We start from the raw sequence: 12,952 nt of genomic DNA, 5'->3' as shown, positions 1-12,952 counted from the left end.
ATTCCCTGTGCCTTCGCATAATGGAGTCTGGCAGTGAGCTTTTTCCCAAGCGGTACATATCTCCTCTTCTCCTTACTCTCTATCTCTCTCTCTGTACTCTCTTTCTCTCTGTATCCTCAGCTCTCTGTATACGCTCTCTCTATCTCTGTGTCCTCTCTCTCTCCTCCCTCTCAAAATAAATTATTTCAACCCTTCATTTTTTGATCGGACGTATAGCCAACTTTTATACTACAAAAATACTCCTTGATACACGGGCTGGCATACATTTGCCAAGCGTATAAACGCTTCTCCCATGTGGCCATGATACTTGTAAGTCCAAAGGTTAACCAATATTCAAAATATTATACTTTTTTAGACATTGGTTGCCTCCAAAATGAATTATTTTACACAACTTCTCTTTTTCAGGGCAAAATGTTTCTTCAGCTGTCCAAAAGAGCCCATCATTCGTCTTTTGGAACTTATGTTGTCCGCACTTTCTTACTCGCCTGTCAGACAACTCCAGGTATTGAAATCAACTCTTCACCCGCTATGCTTATCTCATTTAGCCTGCGTTCAATCGTTCAGTGTTTTTGAAATTTTCCAGGAATTACTAAAAAGCAATATTGGGGAAATATGTTGAATCTGAAAAGTCGATGTGTCCTGTCTTATCTTGATAAATCCTTATTACTTACTCACTACTCATACTTCTTTTTTCCTCACCTCTGCCCCCACACCAGGGCCCGGCCCTCCTCGTTCTACCAACCTAAAACACCCTTTTCCCAGGTCCTGAAAATACACCACCACGCAACTGCGCCCTTTTGTAAAAACCTACGAGCCATCACAGACCCCAGGGGCATCCCTCTACCCACACAGTAGCTCCCCCTCACCTCTCCAGCAGGGTTGCACAATGGTATGGTAACTTTCCCATGATTCCCCGTTTACCAAGACTTTTCCTGGATTCAGTATGGAATATCCATCTGGGAATTTTCCAAATCGATTTCATCTAAAAAAACCTGGAATTTTGACAAAGTTACTAAATTTTGCAACCTTACTCCTACCATCGCTGCGCCGTTGACACCCTCCAGCAATACCCTGCTTCCAGACGAACACCTTTAATGACAGAACTCATAACTTATTTTTGTAAAAACTGTATTGAATACCTCTACTCCGTTTTCTTCCAGTATCTTTTCATTTCAATCAATCTGCCTGCCCTATCTCCAGAAGTGTATGGATGCATTTTCCTTGGTCTCAAACTATTAGTTATATAATTTTTCTCAAAGGACATTTTGGAGTCTTCACTTCACTAAGTGTTCTGAAATTGAATAGCTGCACAATAAAATGTTACACCTTGACATATGCATACTGTTTATGTGCATACTTGCTACTGATGTGCAATAATGATTTAATAACATGTTACAAAGTAACTTCTATGTATTACATGATGTTTATTATTCACATCTCAAATATAGTCTTAAAATAACTGAAATCTTTTTTTTTACTTACCAGGTTGCTGCATATGTTGGTGTGCTATCACAGTGTTACAATAGGGACTCCCCATTTCAGGCCTTGGCCTTTTTCACTATCTATATGAAACCTGAGCTGCTGCAGTGTATTAATGATGCTGTGAACCTGAGTAGTAGGAAACTCAAGGGGGACTCTCAGAAAAACTTTATATTCTCAGTTAAACTGTAGAGTAACTCCAGCCTCAACACAACCTTTTCTCTGTCAATCAACATTAACTTTTTTTTTTGAGTAGTGCCTCGTTGCTCTTTAAACTCTCCTCCTCTGACCCATCTTCTAACACGTGCATGTGCAGGTAACTGGAGAACACATGTTTCGTGGCCAAAGGCTTAGCCAACCTAAGAAGGGACTGTCTCTAAAAGCAAGGCAGTATGATTTGGTTCAGGCCAGAGTGTACAGGGCCTCGGAGTTTTGGCCAGGATGAAAAATATCCATAGGTTGGTGTGACTTTCTCAGTCATAATCATATAGTGCCTATTGGGGGGCTGGCCAAAAAAAAAAAAACTGACTGATGTCAGTTAGGTCTGCATCTTTGATTACGTGTCTCCCTTTAGTAATTGCCCCCTGTCTTTCTAGCATGAGCTTCTTTGCTTGTGTTCACTTGGGCTCATTGCATCAGGTTTAGTTGTCTTAACAAATCTCAAATCACTTCAGTGTGTTAGCATGTTTAAGTTCTGTTTTTAAAATCCTTTTATACAAAATAAAGCTCAATGATGTGTGGCATACTGTATATACATAGAGTAATGCTGGTAACACATGAGGTTAGTAGTTTCTGGAAAAGTACTGCCCCAGATTGTTCCAGTTTGGGGCACCTACGTAATCTTTCACCTCCTTTATGGATGAATGTCCTTTTTATTTATCAAGGAAACCAAAAATTTGTTGCTTAAGCTTAAAGTAATAACACACACATTTTGAACTGGGCTGTTGGCTCAGTTACTTGATCTTTGTCACTCATTACATTTCAACTGTACCATTTAGCAGTAAAGTGACCCATTTGAATGAAAAAAACCAAACAAAGACGAGGAAGGTTGGATGAATGGGGGAGGGATGGAGGTGGAGGAGGAAGGGTGTGTCAGTGTGTTGGCGACTGTGTTACTCAGTAGATCAGCTATCCCCTGCCTGCCTCTCTCGGCCGCTCTACAGCCATGCCGAGCCAGAGCTGACCCAAGACAGACAGGCCCAAGCTCCCCCTCCCTGTCTCTCCAAGCTACACAACCACAACGCACCCCCACCTACCCACTATCCCCTCCCGGGTGGTCTACTACCCTCTCTCCACCCTGCTGTCCCTTCATTCTATGTCTGTCAATCATTCATTCCCCATGTTTGCTATCCTACTGACTACAGTAATACTAAATACCTCATTGTAACATCATTTAAATGTGTTGCAGGTTCTTAGTGAGGATGAATTAATGATTTGGGAACTGGTTTTGTTTGAGTTTTACTGAGCCCGTGAAATGATTTCAGGCTGAGGCTGTATCCACGCACTCCTTACGTCGTCATAAACATCCTTCCTTTATATTACATTTATTGCTTAAATATATACATACAAAAATTATATATATATATATATATATTACACACACACACACACACATATGTTATGCTTGTGTATAACTGGTTCATATGAGAATGACGGCAGATTTAAGAAGGTATTAACAACAGGTAACATGAATAATAAACTCAATTGCTAAACATACAGCAAATAACGCATACGTAAGTATCTTAGTATTGTGATAGGCGGGTTGTTATAAATACAATAACACAGTTTTACAATAACATTCAAATATTAATCAAATAATTACTTTCTTCTTTTATTGCTTTTGCTCTGGAAGTTCAAAGCTTGAGAGGTGTGTTAATATGCAAACCAACTATATACTGCACATTGTTTAACTAACGTTCCTCAGTAAGGATGCTATCAAGTCTTTCCATTTGATTTTTGGGTTGTGGCGTTGCATCAAGGGAGTCATGAGCCGTGGCCCAGTGTGAATCATTTCCTCTTGTCCCACCAGACATTACTTTTCTGTTTGTTCCACTCACAAGGTTATACGGTTATAAACTACTTTTATACATAGTTCAAAAATCTACCTAAATTGTATTCTATATGTGTGAATGGAATCCAATTTCCAAACCATGTCAGAGATAAAAATTTATTTCTGCTGCCCTCAAATTCCACCTCCCAAAACAGAAAGTACAATTTCGCAAGACTGACTACTCAGGGAAAACATGATGCAGCAAAACAGAGCGTGCTTTCCACCCGGCTGGTACAGGCTGAATGGAGGAAGTTAGGAGGATGAGGGTTGGACAAAGAGGCTGCCTGATCCTGGGCTTAAAAGTGCTGTGACTCCAGCAGCATTGAGGAAGTGATTCTCATAAACAAGTTTAAAACATATCTGTAGCAAATTGAGTTACAAAACCATGATGCATCTGCAAAAATATCTATAATTCTGAAACTAAATTCTAGTTTCTTCTTATTTTAAATAAATCTAAAAAAATTTGTCAATTTTTGTACATTTTCCTCAAATTCTCATTACCGAATCGTCCTAATTCAATTATCAAGGTCATTTTCTAACATTTTACTTTCAAAAAAACGTATTTGAATAAAACACAATATGATGCTGTTTTTCCATATAATCATAACAATTTTCTTGTACATTAAACTATATATCATATTTATTACTCAAAAAAACACAGTGTCTGTTACATGTCTCATTCTTAAACTTTTTTCAAGTTACTTTAAAAGCGACATCAGTTTTTAAATAAAGTTTTTATTCACCTATGATACATCATCTGGATATCCTTATGAAAAGTTAAAAGTAAATTATAATTACATGCCTTCAAATGTTTTATTCTACCACCCCTTCTAATTTCCGCTCTAAAAAGCTCAATTTGGAAAAGTCTAAACCATTACCTTACCAACATGATGCATAATGACTTTAGTGATGTGGTCAATTGTTTACTGTCACTATTATTTGCAATTGAGTCTCTCATTTCCCCAAACACACATTCCCCATTACCCTATTTTTAGGTCTATTTGGGTAAACAATCTTATTTTTATAGTCAATGGTGTGCTGTGCTGTTAACTTCATTTATTTACTAGACCCTTCTTAACATATCTCAAACCGTTTTTGGTTCATATCACATATTTAACATTTTCTATATTGTTTATACTTTTGCCCATAGATCCCATCAATCCAATTATCTATAATACCCTTAACCACAAATATCCACATCCTAATACTACAGAATTTACCTATAAAGATTACAAAAAAAATTTGGGGTTACTTTTGAAAAAACATGCATTAATTACATACTTACATCCTTCACGAAATATTCACCCCCTTACCTTTTCAAAATTTGTTGTATTTACAAAGTGGGTTAAAATGGATTTAATTTTTTTTTGTCAATATCCACAAAAATACTCTATAACTCAAATAAAGAATAAGTATTTAACCCCTAAGTCAATACATGTTAGATAACCTTTGGTTGTTGATCATTGCTAGACAACCATTCAGGTCTTGATATAGATTTTCGAAGTATTTAATCAAAACTGTAAAATTGGCCCTCAACATTCTTCCTTCTTGTAAAAACTCCAGTTAATTTGGCCTTGTGTTTGTTTTAGGTTATTGTCCTCTAAAATAATTCATATTTTCCTCTGGATTTTGCCTGTGCTTATCTTCTGTTAATTTTTTTATCCTGAAAACTCCCATCCTTAACAATTACAACATACCCTTATCACCACACTATGCTTAAAATTGAAATTACTAATTTCTATTGTTTGCCCCAAACATAATATATTTGTATTCAGGATAAAAAATTTACTTTCCACATTTTATCATATTATTTGAGTGCCTAGTTGCAAACAGGATAGGTTTTAATTGTTTTATTCATGTACACTTCCTTCTTTTCCTCTGTCAATTAGGTTATTTGTGTACTATGTTTTTATCCATCCTCAGTTTTCTCCTCTACAGCTATTAAATTCTCACTTTTTAAATCACCATTGCCTCTCCCGCTGAGTCAGAAGGATCTTTTTGTAGTACTGCGTATTATACACCATCCAAGTGTAATTAATAACTTCACATGCTCAAAGGATACTCAATATCTGCTGTTTTTATTTTTACCTTCTACAATAGTTCCCTATCTCTGTGAGGCAATGAAAACCTCCCTCGTCTTTATTTATTTATTCAACTGAGGACCTTACAATCCAGTACTTGAAAAGTATTCACTCCCTTCCAGCGTTTTCCAATTTTGTTGCATTACAACCTATAATTTAAAATGGATTCTTTAAGTGATTTCATATGTAATGAACATACACAAAATAGTCATTGTATAAATGAAATAAATTTTTTCATTTCTCCAAAAATAAATAGCACGGAAAAGTATTATATTATTCACCCCTTTGCTGAAGCTCTCCTAAATAAGATCTGGTCAACCAATTACTTCAATCACATAATTAATTAAACTAAATCCCTGTGCTTACATCTAGTGTCCTGAGTCTTCACATGATCTCAGTATATATTCGGTTCTGAAAGGCCCCAGTGTCACACTCTGGCTCGGGACTTGTATTTTGAGTCAGGGTGTGTTCGTTTTGTTGGGTTTTGGGTAGGTTATGTTGTGTTATTGGGTGTTTTTGGTTTTGTTGGTTTTGATTGGTCATGTGACTCCCAATCGGAGGTGACGAGTGTCAGCTGTCGGCTCGTTATCTCTGATTGGAAACCCTCAACTAAACTGTGTGTTTTTCACCTTGTGGTTGTGGGTTTTTGTTCCGTTGTCAGAAATTGTACTGTTGACTTCACGTTTCGTCATTGTTTATTGTTTTGGTTCGTACACTTTATAGTTAATAAAGTCATGTTCACTCAGCAGCCGCTGCGCTTTGGTCTGCTCCTTTGGAAGACGATCGTGACAGAAAAACCCACCATAAAAGGACCAAGCAGCGTGTCAGGCGGCAACAGGATCCACCTACACAGGATTTATATCCACCCATAAAGATTTCATGGACATGGGAGGAGATTCTGGATGGTAAGGGGCCTTGGGCACAACTTGGGAGAATCTCGCCGTCCTCGTGAGGAGCTGGAGGCAGCTAAAGCCGAGGCGCGATATGAGGAGGCAGCACGGCAGGCTGGAAGCCGAGAGTACTACCCAAAATTTCTGAGCGCCGGGTAAGGAGACAGCAGCTGGTGGATGTCCTCCTCGGCTGGGGACATATTACGCAGGAGGAGGCCGTCCCGGTGCGGAGGGCGATGAAGGAGAACCTGGCAGGAGAGGGAACAACGGCATCAGCAGGGCCATCGTCGGAAGGACTGACCAACCCCAAAAAAAAATTGGGGGCACATGGCTTGGGGCGCCTGGGCAGCAGGAGTCTGCCACAGGGAAATGTGGAGAGAAGGCTGGCCGGATTACGGGAGCCATTGGCCGAGTAGAGAGGGAAGTTGTTACACCGGCGTGAAGACTGAGGTGTGTTACCAGTCACAGAGTCCGGCCACGTTCCTGATCCCCCAGTTAAGGCCAGTGGTGTGTGTTCCCGGTGCGGGTATATTCTACTCCACGCACCAGGTCCACGATGTGCGTCACCAGCCCAGCGGCCTGTTCACACTGCTCACGCCTGCGAATCCTGCGGGGTGCGTCACCAGTCACCGGCCTGTTCCTGCTCCACGCCACGAAGCCTACGGGGTGCGTCGCCAGTCCCAGCCCGGCCTGTTGCTGCTCCCGCACCTAGCCCTGAGATCGTGTCCTCAGCCCCAGGACCACCAGTTCCGGCCCCACGCATCAGGCCTACAGTGCGTCTCCAGCCCGGCCAGAGTCTGCCGTCTGCCCAACGGCGCCTGAACTCCCCGTCTGCCGCGGCGCGCCTAACTCCGTCTGCCCAACGGCGCCTGAACTGCCCGTCTGGCGCCCACTCACCCCATGGCGCCTAATCTCTCCATACGCTTAACTGCCCGTCTCCCATGGCGCTAAAGCCGCCCACGTCTGTACAGGCCTGCAAACCCGTCTGCCATGACCTTCAGAGCCGTCCGCCAGGCCGGAGCCGCTTCGACCTTCCGCCAGACAGGGCGCTAGAACCTTCCGTTAGACAGGATCAGCCAGAGCCTTCCGCCAGACAGGATCAGCCAAGCCTTTCAGCGCGAGCAGGATCAGCCAGAGCCTTCCGCCAGACAGGATCAGCCAGGAGCCTTCCAGCCAGACAGGATCAGCCAGAGCCTTCCGCCAGCCATGAGCAGCCAGATTCCGTCTGGCCAGCCATTAGCAGCCAGATCCGTCCAGCCAGCCGCGGGCGCGTGATCGTCCATAGCCAGCCGCGAGCAGCCAGATCCGTCAGCCAGCCATGAGCAGCAGATCCGTCAGCCAGCCGCGAGCAGCCAGATCCGTCAGCCAGCCATGAGCAGCGAATCCGTCCAGCCAATTATGAGCAGCCAGATCCGTCAGCCAGCCATGAGCAGCCAGATCCGTCCAGCCAGCCATGAGCAGCCAGATCCGTCCAGCCAGCCGCCGAGCAGCCAGATCCGTCAGCCAGCCATGAGCAGCCAGATCCGCCACCTCCAGCCGATCGAGCCGTCCAGCCAGAGATCCGCCAAGCTTCGTCCAGCCAGGATCCGCCAAACCGTCCAGCCAGGATCGCCAGAGCCGTCTGGCCAGATCGGGCCGTCAGCCAGGATCCGCCCGAGCTCAGCCAGGATCCGCCAGAGCCGTCCAGCCAGGATCCGCCAGCCGTCCAGCCAGGATCCGCCCAGCGTCTGGCCAGGATCTGCCAGAGCCGTCCAGCCAGGATCCGCCAGCCAGCCAGGATCCGCCACCCAGCCAGCCAGGATCGCCATTCAGTCCCAGTGCTGCCCTTAGCCTGGTGCCTCTTATCTATTTACTCTCCCTTAGTCGGTGCTACCCCTTAGTCCGGTGCTGCCCCTTAATCCAGGTGGATTAAATTGGAGGTTGGTCATTTGGAGGAGGCTACGGTGGGTAGTGACTATAGTGGGGTGGTGGTCAAGCCCGGCCGCCTCCGAGGAGCAACACCCACCCAGCCCTCCCTATTGTGGGAGTTGTGAGGCGCGGTCGCAGTCCGCGCCTTTAGAGGGGGGAGTACTGTCACACTCTGGCTCAGGACTTGTATTTTGAGTCAGGGTGTATTGTTCGTTTTGTTGGGTTTTGGGTAGAGTTATGTTGTGTTATTAGGTGTGTTTGGTTTGTTGGTTTTGATTAGTCATGTGAAGCTCCCAATCGGAGGGTAGCAGTGTCAGCTGTCGGCTCTGCGTTATCTCTGATTAACCATATTAAACTGTGTGTTTTCACCTTGTGTTTGTAGGTTTTTGTTCCGTTTGTCAAATTGTACTGTTGACTTGTTTCGTGTTGTTTTTATTGTTTTGGTTAATTGCACTTTTATAGTTAATAAAGTCATGTTCACTCAGCGCCTTTCGCGCTTTGGTCTGCTCCTTTGGAAGGCATTCGTACACCCAGAGTCTGCAACACCACTAAACAAGCCCACCACCAAGCAAAAGCGGCACCATGAAGACCAAGGAGCCCTCCCCTAAACAGGTCAGGGACAAAGTTGTGGAGAAGTACAGTTAGACTCAGGTTATAAAAACCATATCTGAAACTTTTGAACATCCACAACACCATTAAATCATTATTAAAAAATGAGAAGAATATGGCACCACAACAAACCTGCCAAGAGGGCCCATCCACCAAAACTCACCCGGACCAGGCAGAGGGCATTAATCAGAGCAACAAAGAAACCAAAGATAACCCTGAAGGAGCTGCAAAGCTCCACAAGCGGGAGATTGATATCTGTCCATAGACCACATTAAACCTTACACTCCACAGAGCTAGCTTTACGGAAGAGTGGCCAAAAAAAGCCATTTACTTAAAGAAAAAAATAAGCAAACACGTTTGGTATTCACCAAAAAGGCATGTGGGAGAGCTCCCCAAACATATGGAAGAAGGTACTCTGGTCAGATAACCCCAAAATTGAGCTTTTTGGCCATCAAAAACGCTATATCTGGCGCCAAACCCAACACCTTCATCACCCCACCCATCCCCACAGTGAAGCATGGTGGGGGCACATCATGCTGTGGGGATGTTTTCATAGGCAGGGACTGGGAAACTGGACAGAGGTTCACCTCCCAGCAGACAATACCCTAGCAATACTGCTAAAGCAATACTTGAGTGGTTTAAGGGGAATATTTAAATTCTTCTAAAAAGTCACCCAACCTCCAATCCAATTGTGAATCTGTGTATACTTAAAGATTGCTGTACACCAACAACCCACAACTTGAAGGAGCTGAGCAGTTTTGCCTTAAGAATAGGCAAAATCCCATAGCTAGATATTACCCAATTATAGAGACATCCACCACAAGATACTTTGCAGCTGTAATTGCTGCCAAAAGGTAAAGCTCTACAAAGTATTGACTTTGGGGGTGGTGAATTACTTTGCCACTTTTTGTCTTATTTCTTGTTTGTTTCATTAAAATATTCATCTTCAAAGTGGTAGGCATGTTTGTGTAAATCCAAATGATACAAACCCCCAAAAATCCAATTTCAATTCCAGGTTGTAAAAGGCAACAAAATAGGAAAAATGCCAAGGGGGGTAATACTTTCGCAAACCACTGTAATTGTATTGTCATTCAAAAATTGTATTAAACACTATTTATTCCACACAAAGTGAGTCCATAACCATGTTTATATTTTTATTGTGAAATTGTTATAAAATAATAATATCTAAAAAAAACATATAATTATATAATAAAATCTAATCAAATCACATTTTATTACTCACATATTGCAACAGGTGCAACCTTACCCAAGTACATTTTTACCTACAAACCCTTAACCAACAATGCAGTTTTAAAAAATCTATATCCAAAATCCAAGAGAATCTCAATGATCTCAGGGATCCAAAATATGAAAATTGTGTGAAAAATACACTTGAGAATTTGTGGGTCAAATTATTTATCTGAGAATACCCATAGAGTTGGGATAAATTCCATTTAAATTCAGTAAATTCATTCATTAACCCAACAGGGCACACATCTCAGGCTGAGAGTCTAATCCAAAAACTGCTCTGTAAAGTCAGGAGTATAAAATTATTATTTATTTATATCAATCTGCTGTAGTTTAATATACATTCTAAGTATTTCCACACTGCTTAATAACTACTCATTTGGTTATAATATTACAACTTTGCTTTCATCCTGTCTCATCCCTACACCTATCCTCTCTTCACACTTTTATACTTACCATACAATGTATTGTCAACCTTTTGCTGGGCAGAAGATGGAAAAAGCTTAAAACAACCATCCCAATGGCTTCTACGGGTGGCCTGCGTAAGTTTATTCTTGAGACTTAAAGTTGATACCAAAAATATAAAATATATGCATATTTATCAAAATCAATATTATCAAAACAATACCACTGGGCCCCACTGGTTGAATCTTGTTTACTAATTTGTCAATGTATTTACTTGTGAATCAACATGAAAATTACATTTGATTTAAAAAAGTCCTCCCTATTACTGTTTTCATCTAATTTCAACCAGCTTTGTAAACATTGAAATTAATTACTTAACTTAAATACATTGACTTAACCTGACTAACAGGTTTTTACATCAATCTAATTTCAACATAAATCATCAAACTGTGTATATGTTGAATTTATTAAAAAAATTCCACATAAGTCTAGCAAATATCATTTTAAATTGTATATTCAATTGGGTGGTTGAAATTATATTTATTTTAATTTATTACATTTTATTTACTTGTTTCATTTGTATATTAGTAAAATATATGTTTAATCTTCTCTATCCAACCTAAATAAAGAGGTATGTTGAAATAATATGTAAACAAGTCCACGATTTCTGCCTGAACATTACTCCTATGTATTGGTAATGCATTTTCAGTGATAACGAGTCTATCATCCAGATGCCTACCTCTATATACCTGTTCAGCTTTGGAAACAAAGCTGTTTTTGTCCATCAACACATTTTTGACATTATCCTTCCATACTCATTTGCGTTGACTACCTAAATATTTAAATAGTTTAAAGTTACATTTACATCATTTAGCATGTTTCCACTTTTGTATTTTTACCAATCACATCAGCTCTTTTTCCAGAGCTAATCTAATTGGTCAAAAAGACCAATTAGTGAAAACATTATCCAGAAATTGGGCAGCCTGTGTAAATGCAGCCAGTGTCCTTTGTTAGGCAAATCAGATGTCAATGTAGCCTACATGAACTCAGCCTCACTCCGAATTTTTTCCGCCACAGCTCGTGTTCGAAAAGTTAGGGGGAGTTACTTCTTAATTATTTAACGTTATTTAGGTAGTCAACGCATAAATGAGTATGAAAGCTTATCAATGTCAAAATGATAGCTCAGCTGACTCAACACAGCTTGTTCACCAAAGCTGAACAGGGTACATAAAGGAAGCATCTGGATTAATTTATCACTAAATCACATTACCCCTCGCTTAGAACCAGTAGGAGTCGCAATTCATGCAGAAATGTTTCCTTTTATTTAAATATTTATTTAGGATTGATGGCATGATGTTGATTCACATCATTTTACTATCACATTACAGGTCAAATATTCTCCTCAAATATAAATTCAACATAATTTTCAACCACCCAATATATATTGAATATATAAAATATTTTAATTTTCTCGTTTTCCATTATTCCCCTATTACAAATTCGTTCAAACAAAGTTGATTCAACCGTGTGTGCCCAGTGGGTAGTGTACGTATAATCTATGGGTCTTACGAGACTGAGATGATTCCTGTTCATTTCCCCTATCCCAGATCTATCGTTACAAACCTCCGCACAAGACAAGACAGCACAAACAGATCTGGACCAGCTACTGTTACTGGTTGCATTATGTATGCTCAACATTATCTTACTTGACTTTTTGGCCCCTACACTACTTTCCATAATGTGTCTGATCAGTATCAGGGGGGATACACCTCCGTCCATGATCGTTGTCACGGTGATGAGGAATTAGTCTCACGCACCTGAAGAGCAGCGCTTCTCCAAGCTGCAAACTGCATACCATCTCTGTACAAGTCCAAGCGAACGCCCACTCCACATGTGAGGAGTGACATTTACATCACTTAGTCAACGTTTAGACAACATCACCTACTAAACGGACACAAATTGTCACATTTGATACTTATTATATCACTGTCCACATCAAGATTTATGTTCTGCAGCAGGCGATAAACTGAGTGTACAAAACATTAGGACACCTTCCTAATTTATTCACCCCCTTTTTCCCTCAGAACAGCCTCAATTCTCGAGGCATGGACTCTACAAGGTGTCGAAATGCGTTCCACAGGGATGCTGCCCTAGCAGACTCCAATGCTTCCCACGGATTTTGTCAAGTTGTCTGGGTGTCCTTTGGGTGGTGACCATTCTTGATACACAAAGAATGTTGAGTGTAAAAACCCAGCAATGTTGCAGTTCTTCAACACACTCAA

The sequence above is a fragment of the Coregonus clupeaformis genome, unplaced genomic scaffold (assembly GCF_020615455.1).
Source record: "Coregonus clupeaformis isolate EN_2021a unplaced genomic scaffold, ASM2061545v1 scaf0505, whole genome shotgun sequence".
NCBI classification, from domain to species: Eukaryota; Metazoa; Chordata; class Actinopteri; order Salmoniformes; family Salmonidae; genus Coregonus; species Coregonus clupeaformis.
Note: the sequence above shows the minus strand (reverse complement) of the source record.